General features: G+C 36.1%; 1 protein-coding gene across 4 annotated transcripts in view; it reads right to left on the bottom strand.

Moving 5' to 3' along the window:
* The window catches only part of LOC124275906 (LIM homeobox transcription factor 1-beta-like), a 69,658-nt gene extending 58,898 nt beyond the window's left edge, over positions 1-10,760 (bottom strand). For all 4 annotated transcript variants that reach the window (XM_046711591.1, XM_046711592.1, XM_046711593.1 and 1 more), the window contains exon 1: positions 10,607-10,760. The gene's annotated coding sequence lies outside the window, so the exon portion shown is untranslated. The remainder of the gene's footprint in view (positions 1-10,606) is intronic.
* Between the last annotated feature and the right edge of the window lie 404 nt (positions 10,761-11,164).

Consider the following 11,164-nt stretch of genomic DNA (forward strand, 5'->3'; position numbering starts at 1 on the left):
CGGTCAAAAAAGCATACACTTGAAAATTGGATCCGACCTAAAAATTGCAATGTTATGAACATATTACAAGGCTGAAAACAGTCTTTCTACAAATGAAAGGTGCATATTAAATAAGATACTCGAATACAATCCATGACCAGTTCTTGTTTTTTTAATTTTCAGGCTCCATAAAACATGGTTGTATAATTTACCATTCCTGGCAGTGTTTATTACCATATCAGTTCGAGTGTAGACTTTGTGTCTATGGTGTCAAAGAGTAGTTATATCAACATCCCTTTAACCCATGGCTGTCCATATGATACATAGATATTATATTGATGCTGACATTTTGCACATGTCATACATATTCATTTCTTCTTGATGTTACCAAAGTCGACAAAACCATTTCCATAAACATAAGAAATATATGGTAAAAGGGGAATCCATTGCACCATTCCGTATAACTGCCATATAATGTTTTATACAATCATACTTATATATTTCTCTATGGCTATTAGCGTGTTGTATGTGTTATACGTGCTATTTACTTATTGATGCTAACATATTCTATACTTCATATACGGACATTTCTTATAATTATTGATAGTTACGAACCGCTTATAGGTATTAATCAACGCCCTGTTAATACAATGCATGACTAGCTTTTCACATCCATTTTTAAACTGTAAATTAAAATTAACGAAAGACGAAAACATTGTACAAGTGCAATTTAAATTTGAAACGTCAACCGAGCATACAACCACTTGAGTTTCCACCAAAAATCCGCTTTGAAAATTATACGAATGGATAACATTCAAATTCAGAGATACCAGGTGTTCGCAAAAATAGTAAGCATGACCTTCCCTACTGATAGCCTCCTATACAATAAACCCGTGAAGATCCAGGTTAGAAGTGATCTTCAGTAACCCATGCTCGTCGTAAGAGGCAACTAACGAGATTGGGTGGTCAGGCTCGCTGACTTGGTTGACACATGTCATCGGTTCCCAAATGCGTAGATCGATGCTCATGCTGTTGATCAGTGGATTGTCTGGTCCAGACTCGATTATTAACAGACCGCCGCCATATAGCTGGAATATTGCTGAGTGCAGCGTAAAACTAAACTCACTCACTCACTCACTCACTCCTACACAATAAACCCTATAAGGTTTGTTATTTCGCCATGATAATTATTTATACCGTATTTGGAACACTGCTATATATCCTGGAAAGGTAGTAGAAAATTGTCACGGTAATAGCATATCCATCTTACTGAAATGCATGTGTCTGGTTTGATACAGATGTCCTATTACATTATGCTATTATGTTATTATTAATTATAATTCCTTCGGGGCGGTAGGGTAGACCAGATGTTAAAGCGTTCGCTTGTCACGCCTATACCCGGGTTCGATTCCCCATATGCCTGATGTCTATTTCTTGTGTTCCCTCGCCATGATATTGCTGGAATATTGCTAAACTTGGCGTAAAACATACCGTATTCCTTTATTTCAAAGTTTGTCACTGATTCGTTAATAATCCACTCTGATAGCCACATACCGCGTTATCTTGTTTATTGTTAAGAATTGCTTCATCGGAAAATATCTAAGCATCGGATAATACCTGTTTATCACTACCTAATCTAGCGGTTGTATAAATCAGCTGTTCCAGTACAGCCTTGTTACCCCAAGATTTTAGACGCGGTACAAAAACGTATCACCATGTAAACTGCCGAACAAAGAGAGCCTGCAGTTGTGTTTAGTGGTGCCTAGAACTGACAAACAAGGAATGGTTTGCCATGTGTTGTACTTGATACCGGTATGAAAGGGGAAGAGATGCACACATTACTTTCACTAGAGTTTCAGTGGTTATTTAATAAACTTTCAGGACAAAATGGGGTTGCGCACCCCTGCACCCCACCTCTGAATCCGCCTTTGATTTTGTTAGGTTCGGTGACAGTTTCCAGCCTGTATTCTTTGTCATTTTTCGGTCAAAACTAATTTTCGAGTGAATGCTATCTTTTGTTTTTCTTTCTACAGTATTACCTACACACAACTATCTCTCCAATTTCATAACCCACTATTTAATGATTTATTACGAAGTACAATATTCAGGGATAAGAAAATATTTTGAAAAAGATCATTTGTATATCTTATATAGTTATCATTTATAATCGCTATATCTTAAACGATTAATGAAATAACACTTAGATAATGATTTGAACTAATGTAAATTTATCAAAATCAAAATATCCACGAAATCTTGTGGTCATAGGGGCATTAATATCAAATCGCATTTGCCTCGTGTCAAAAGAAGCACAAATAAAGTTGTTTGGCTGATACTGGTTACCTAATGATAATAATAATTATGTACAAAACAAAATGAAAAGATTTAGGATCAGAGTTCTGTCCCGCAAACGGATCAAAAGTCAATGTTATAGAATGGGAAACGATCGTCTAAGGGCTAACATCGCTTTGCAGAACCCACGATTGTAGATATCGTACATATAGGAACGTTTAACTTCAGGGTGCTTATTACAGATGAACTATTTAATTATTCCTCTGAATACTTCTAGATTTGAAGCAGCGGTAACAGTGAAACAGTAAAAATATTAATTGATTATGTTCCCTTTGTGACTTGTATGATATGTTTTCTTGATTAGATGAATAATTGGCTTGCTCCTGCATGTGTTTGTGATTTTGTTTCAATGTCTGTCGCGATATATTCTTTACGCATTTACCTGTATTACGATATTTTGTATATAATATGTATGTAAGTACTACATAGGTATCCAAATACTTGCATTCCGATTATACAGTTGAAAATTTAAAACAAAGCAACCACGATGCTACATATTTCATCCTGCGTTTATACACCATGTCAGGGTTATAAAATCACACTGACTTTATGACCCGCCTATAATTACAAAAAACAACAACGTTGATGTACTTTTTTAAAACACCTATCTGAAAAAAAGACTGAAAAATAGACTTCCTATGATGAAGCCAAAATGTCTCTCAAATTCAAAACAGATGAATAAACATTTAGGAAACAATACAGATCGCTGCAAGATCGTGGGGTCGTGCATCGTCTCGTGGAGATTAATATCGCAGTGACTCTTAGGTTCCAGTGGAGTGAGTGAGTGAGTGAGGCATTACGCCGCTCTGATCAGTATTTCAATTACATCACTTCTCGTCAGCTCAGCCAGAAGAAAACCCGACGATATATTGGTCGTAGACCTTCAGCGCGTGGGTGAAACCTACATGAACGGGTATGGTGCTGGCAAAATTAGAAACAATTTCAATGCAACTTTGAGATTCGAACCCGCTATCACAATATCTGGCGCAAGGGGGCGCAACTCTGCACCAATTACGATTAATTGGTTTACAGGCTGTTTGAAATATGTGAAAACAAATATTCAAAAAATCTTTTTTTTAAAGATAATATCTGTTATGATTGTCATATAATGTGTAAAATGAAAAAAATATACTGACACTTTAGAAAGTTAATGATAATGATAATTATATTAATAATACTCTATTGCTACTCGTCTCTTCTCAAGCACATTTTTTAATCTCCAAAATCTAACTCGTTGAAAGAAAGATTGGAACTAAAGTACAAATAAAGAGCTTGTCGTATTTGCTACATGTGACAATATACGGGCGGTGGGGTAGCCTAGTGGTTAAAGCGTTTGCTCGTCACGCCGAAGACCCGGGTTCGATTCCCCACATGGGCACAATGTGTGAAGCCCATTTGTGGTGTCCCCCGCCGTGATATAGCTGGAATATTGCTAAAAACGGCGTAAAACCAAACTCACTCACTAACATGTGACACTATAGGTATTAGTTTAATGGTACTATATATATATGGTTCAGCGCCGTTTCCTCATGTAGAGCCCTTTAGAGATTAGGGGACGTCCAGGTTATTACAGGTTTGTCTCAGAGCAAATAAAGACAAACAACGATTCACTTATGAATCAATTAAAATATACTACGGTTATCTCGAACTCTAATGACCGACTAATATTTGTTCGATATAACCGTAGTTCGTTCAACCGATTTCGACTGAAATATTTAGCAAGTGGCTATGACCGAAAGAACAATTCGGTATATCCGTCAGTTCGTTATATGCGGGTTCGTGTTGAACCTAGTAGTACCGTATATTTTTTATAAATAAAGCAAAATTGTGATAACCGATCAATTTATACGTCAGGGAATATTCATAGTGTTACCGGTCCCACGTTTAGAGTTTGATTCATACACAAAAATAATTTCTTTGAAATACAACGAGAGATACTCAACAAATACTCAAGAAATAATTCGATATAATATCTCCCTGTAACTGCAAGGTAAATATGATTTAAATCAACACATGATAAAAAATTTAATGGTGAATGAAATCAGCACAATTCTCTCAAATTAGCTAAATAATATAATTAAATGAAGTGTATCTCAAATGCCACCAAACCCATAAATAAATGACACTAAAATGATAGCTATCAATTTCTGTACTACAACATGCGGCCACAACAGCTTGCTGGAGTATTACGATAAGATATGCTTGGTTACGACAAACCAATGATCACACTTGAATCCAATTCTTTTCCAAAGATCACAATATTGTTAAATTGCCCGTGGTGCTTTCCCTTTATGGCTTTATGACACGGGGCAATTGTACCTTACATTCTGGCAACATTGAATATTGAGTAGTCCTGCGCCAGTCCAGCGATGCCTGGCAAGGCGTGGAGCCTGCGAATTCATGCGGAGCGGTTTAACCTATATGCGAGTCAATATTTGTATCGGAAAATCTTTGCCCTTTTGGTTTGTTATAGTTGACAAACTCCCTTGGTCGATACAGGCCATGCGGTTTGTCACGGCTTAGTCAGGAAAATCATTTTGAACGACCAATTGGGAAATATTAAAAGGATTAGGATGGAGGGTGGGGAGGAGGTGATGAAGAGGGGGAAGTGGGTTTGTCTGTGTGGGGGTGGGGTGGGGGTGCAGACGCAGCATAAGTATTGTAGGTATTGGTGAAATGTGTATATATACCTACAGCTAATTATATAAATGCAATACTTCCAGACCGACATTCCCTCTGAGACACCTCAATTACAGACTGATGTTTCGTTAGCATAACTATCGGCGTATGAAAAATACATAACATTGTATCTATACAACTAACTCACATTGTATCTATACAACTAACTCACATAGTCGAAAGATAAAAGAACTGTTTGTTATGCGTCTTACAAATTCGATGACATTTAAAAATTTGATTTGTGAGTATTTTTGCTTGACCATCTAACCTTTTAGTCTAAACATTTTACGTTGCACAAAATGAAAAAACGAGAGCTTAAATGTAAATAGCTTTTTTGGCTGCATGAAAGTGCCTCGAAATGTGTCTCCGCACAACAGACGTGACATCCGTTAAGGCTGTATATCATCAATTTGTGAATAAAACATAAAATTGAAGTTTTAGAAATACTTCCTTTTTTAAAATTGTTAAATGTTCTTCAGATTGCATGAAAGCGATCGATCATATTTATGCATCTTACTTCCACAAAGTCCATATATATATCACATCTATACATCGACAGTTCCTCCACCAAAGTCATATCAGAAACCCTAAGTCTGTATTAAGTTTAACACGAAACACAAGTTGAAACTACTTCGACTATCTAGTGCTTCTCAAAGTGTTCGAGGATGGTTCTATCTTTGGTACTCGTTCCTTACATTTCTATAAATGGCATTAACACGCATGATCGTTTCTAAAGGGACTAGACACATATTTAGGGACAAAACCTTATTAAACAGACACATTCTCATGCATGTACCTTGTGACAAACAGATACGCTATTTTAGACGTATAAATATATTCTTTAATGGACCAAATGCGTGTTTAAAAAAGCGACGTATTAAAAAATGATTTAAGTAAAAATAGATAAGTACTATTTGGAGGAAAACGTGGCTAAATGATAATAATTCATAATGTCTTTGACAGTAGGAATTTTGTTCAATGTGATTAACACTGATTATCAGCTTAATAGAATTACGGTTATTATTTATATTTTTATATGGATTACTTGAAATTAATGCCCGTCCTTTCGTTTCAGTAAGTAGGTGAGAAGTGTTTGGCGCCAGTTTGGGAATTATTCAAGCTTTATCATGGATTTGAACACGACCCTCCGGCGTGACCCTCCGTCAACTGTCCTAAAACACTGACAAAACGTGCCTTGGTGTGAGTTTGCTTAACCAAGAAGGCGGACGCGAGTTTGGTTAAAATCTCCATTAACATACTGCAAAACTCCTGCGAAGGAAATACCGCTACAATTTATACATTTATCATTGTGTGATGAGTTAATTTCAATTTGTAGCAATTTTCACTTAAATAAGAAGCCCATAGGGAAAGGGGAACACTTGTTCTTTTAATTTTGAGCTATCCTCTTCTGTTGATATAGAGTTTGAAATATACACCATGAACCTTATATTTTCATAAGAACCGTACCCAAGTAACGGGATACTGTCGTAATTCTGTAAAGTAATGTAATCAAGATATTGACCACGCACTGAATTATGATTAAAATACATATTCATAGTTTTGTAATATGTCTAGATAAAAGTAAGAAGCAGAAAACCCCCTTTGTATTTCAAAGGAAAGGATTATCTTAAGAATCTTCATCAAAGTATGATATCGTCACTTCATCCGAGGCTGGAAATATTTTACCAACACATTACTGTTATATTAATTACAATAAAACAAATTAACACTATACCCTTTATCATTGATTTTAAATATAACGTTATACAGTGGAAAATGTATACGTAATTATGCAAATGCAGTTGTAAATAATACAGGTTGATCTCGGATTTGGATTATATTTCCGCTCACCGCAGTAGAAGGTCATAGAATTTTATCACCATCCCGACAGATGGTGGGCATTATCAGCAACTGTTTCGGAACTAACGAAATGATTGCTTAACGTAACGGATGGAGCTCACGTCTCCTTTTCCCGTCGATACATTCAAGAATGTCATGTCTGCCATTGTTCTGTTAATGCCCATCCCCTTAAAAAATAAGTAAACCTACATCCATATCAATATTTTAATGGGTTTATCATGACACGATCATATTTTGCTGTAAGCTTATGAAATGTGTACTCTTAATTTCGGGTTAATAGACGTAGGATTTGTGTGATCTAGGTCTTGACGTAGATTCTCAATCTGTTTGCAATATGGCCAGACATTTATCGTTATTAATAGATTATCATCACATATTCTTTTGTCCAGAATGACGATTGGTTTTGAAACAAGTGCATCATTAATTGTAGCCATCACATTTCGCTATCTATACTATAAAAATGAAAATGAACACTTCACAATTGAAGAATGTCATTGTGGAGATGAAGTGTACAATACATATACACTATGGCGTATGTACGATGTTCTGGAAAGTGGAAATATTGTACATCTCATACATATGCAAATATTAATGTTTTAATAAAGAGTTATAATACTAATTAATTACAATTTGCAAACAATAACATTTTAACTACTAAATCTGTTTTTTTTCCGTGCGGACAAAAATATTTGCATTCAGTAAATCGTTTGTCCGCATCTCCCTTTATAACAGCATTTGGAAACAGTGGAGGTGTCCGATTAGAGCCCTGGTAGTCTAGTCAGCATTTAGTCAGAGCAACACCTGTGTACCGACACAACCAGATAATTAAACGTTAAATACTTGCAGCAAAGCACTAAAGTTCAAACTAGCTTGTTATCTCAACAATAAAACACTGCATCTCGAGGCGTGGGATTTTTTACTTAAAGTCCTGTATACCGTACCGCTGTGCAGCAGGGGGTGGGTGTAACGTATGGTGCCCACCCACCTACTTTACCCTTATCGCCTGACAACCAAGTGCAACGTCGTGCACATCTCATCACTTCTTCCTAATATCCGTATTATCTCTTCCAAAGCCATGACCTCTCGATGAACAGGGTATTTGATGGTCGATGATGGTGATTATCAATTTTAAATAGATAACTGTACCTTAATAACAGTGAATCGAGTACTGTAACGATGACTACTTACTCATAGTGTGTGTCATCATGTTAAGGTTACACTGACTGACAAATAAGTCCATGTATATATAAGGCGGGGGGTGGGAGGTGGGGTGAACGGGGTGTGTGTCCAGGGTGATGCTTGTTGTACATACGGTTACCTCTGTGTCATGTCAAATATTATTTTTTTTAATTGAAATTTTGTACCGAATGCACCACATTACAGTTCAGCCTATTTCCTTCTTATGACAGATTTAAACATTTAAATAACAGGTTTAGGTTCACTCCCGTGGATTGAAATTTCCTTTACCTTTGAACAGACAAAACCTACCCTGTCTATCTTCGATAATGCACTCTTTGCGGTCACGGTTCTCGGTCACGATGTAATAGATACATTTAAACTATGATTATAAATAAACAAACATTGTTTAAAAGTAAACAGTGCTTCACGGAAGGCAATAGCAAATGTGTAGAAAGCCATATCTGTGTCTATGAGGGTATATATGGCGACGAAAGAATATTCCCGTTCTCTTACCAAAACATCAAAGACATATATGAAACCACACATGGAGACACTTCAAAGGCATAACTTTTGTGTCAAAATCTTCTTTTTAAATCACAAGTAAATAGTTTTATTTATTTTGAAACCTACTTCCGCTGAATTTATTGAATTATACAAAAACGTAAGACGGGGAGGCACCCAAAGCATATGATTCGTGTTAAAACTTCCCGTGTTAAACTTGACAATGAAATGATTATCTACAAAATTTGTAGCTTTCGTTTTAAACATCTATGTTAACTGTCGAGGGAAGGGCATTGTATCTTTGAAAATAACCTTATCTTTGACTAAAATATTATATACATTACCAAAACGTTACTGCCTTACAATAAATAAACCTGTTGTGTGCACGAACTGCTCATTGATACGACGCGCGTTTTAACAGTCTATAATACCCATAAGAAATACTTTACCATCCAATAATACTTTGCTGTTTGCTTCTTTTTCACCACCATCAAACATGGATCTAAAGTTTCTTACCCCGCAGTTAAGTCAACTTATAACATGTTCCTAACTCAGCAGATTTTGAGACCATGTGACGAATTGTATTTACATTAAGACAACCCCAAAACATTAACTAGTCCGTGAATAACTGACATAAAACATTGCCTCTCTCTCTATCTCTTTGAATGTGTTCGTTTTTCAGTAATCTTAAATTTAAAACTCCAAATTTGGGCTCCAAATTTCTGTCTGCATCACGGTGATGTATCAATTGAGATTCAGGAATTTCGAGTATTCAGTACCAGCAGCCGAAACATTCAGTCGCAAAATGGTTCTTTTAACGATTTCCAATTGAGTTAGTTTCGTTTCTAGGCAATGAATTTTGTCCTCACTACAGCTGAATTGGAACTGGCATAAGGCTCTGGAAAATCTATGGAAACAAAACGTTTCTAAATGAACGTTTGGTGGAGGTCCATTCTCGCTATGAGACCCATCAAGAATAATGCCCAGTGATTTTTAACTGGAATAAAATTAAATTAAATGTAAACATTACCGTTTGTTCGTTATCCTGTCCAGCCGCTTTATTTCTTTGATATCATCTTTGAAGATGTTCTTTGAAAAACCACAATATTGTGCTAACAATGATACCAAGATGTCGATGTGATCACAATAGCCAGTAATTGACTCCAGTTAGCTGTATTTTTTAGCTAAATATTTAACATACATTTAAAGTTGTGCTATCAAAGAGGGCAGATTACAACATGTGTGAATTTAACTTTAGATAATATCAGTACCATTCAATTATTTAAATATATCAATATTTCATGTAGCTAAGTGTAAATATTGTAACATGTAGCATGTCATTATTTGAATTACAATTTCATATATAATGCATGCACAAGATATTGACTGTTATTTAACTATCCATATCTCTGATTTAAAATCTGCATTTTACACAGTAGGCCTCTAAACGTTAAAACAATTATTGTGTATATCTTAAGGTGTACATGTTATCTATTATCAGTGTCGGTTTCAGAAGCTGTCAGTCTCTTGATGAAATAGATTCAGGTTGGGTTTTGCATGTCGATTACACCAGGTGATCAATACTTCAGGTATGAATGTTTTATAAGAGCTGATCATATATTGATTAACACAATATGTATTTTTATAATTACAAATCAATTTCAGATTACTTTATCGATATTATGTACATTTTAATATTCATCAAACATGTCATAGTGTTGATTTTGTTGTTTACATAGAAACATAGATAATTCAAATATTTAAGCGGTTAAATAATTCAATTTTGTCAACAACAACATCCATTTCAAAACGTAACATACGTACAGGTGAGGATACGTTGGTTGCAATAAAGATATTATGTGATTTCGAAATGTTGATACGTAAAGATGAATCATAACAGAGCCACATGTATTTGTTTACGAAACTACGGGAAAGGTTCGGTGTACAGGATATCCTATAGAATACACGGCTTCACTTTAAGAACGGAAATGTGTTGTCAAAGTACAGCCAGGTGTTTGAGGGCACTATAGCCCTTACCCCGAAACGAAACGCTTACCTGTCGGATCCACGGATAGTCCAGTCAACGCGTGTACAGATAATCCGGACAGTGGTCAGCCGTTGGGACCAGTGCTGACCGTTGTTGTGATGATCGTATCTCGGGCACCCGACGAAACCGTGATCTACTCGCTCACCCGATTGATAAGTGTAGTTGAGTTGATCACGATCAGTACAATGATTACTCCCGGAGGACCGATAAACTGTCACTCTGCCCCACTGAACGCCCTCTAAATCGATAGGACCAATCAGAGACGAGTATTTGTCTTTCCTTTCTGGCCTTTCAGTTAATGTACACGCCCCTTTTTTCGTTCCCATTGAAATCCGTTGTCGTGTTCGCAAAGGCGTTTCTTATTCGACGGGTTGCCACGTTAATGGTTTTAACACCCGACGCAAACTACAAACAACAGCGAGGTTTCATAAAAAGCTCGGGGTAACTTGATAATGCATTTACTCGTCAACACTATGAGCAGGGTGTAAATCGCAAACAAATTGTGGGAAACATCCGTAAATGTATCCAATAGCAAGAATACTGCCATTAATTAGATGACATCGTTTT

This window comes from Haliotis rubra, unplaced genomic scaffold (assembly GCF_003918875.1).
Source record: "Haliotis rubra isolate DU_JTF1 unplaced genomic scaffold, ASM391887v1 Scf204, whole genome shotgun sequence".
Lineage (NCBI taxonomy): Eukaryota > Metazoa > Mollusca > Gastropoda > Lepetellida > Haliotidae > Haliotis > Haliotis rubra.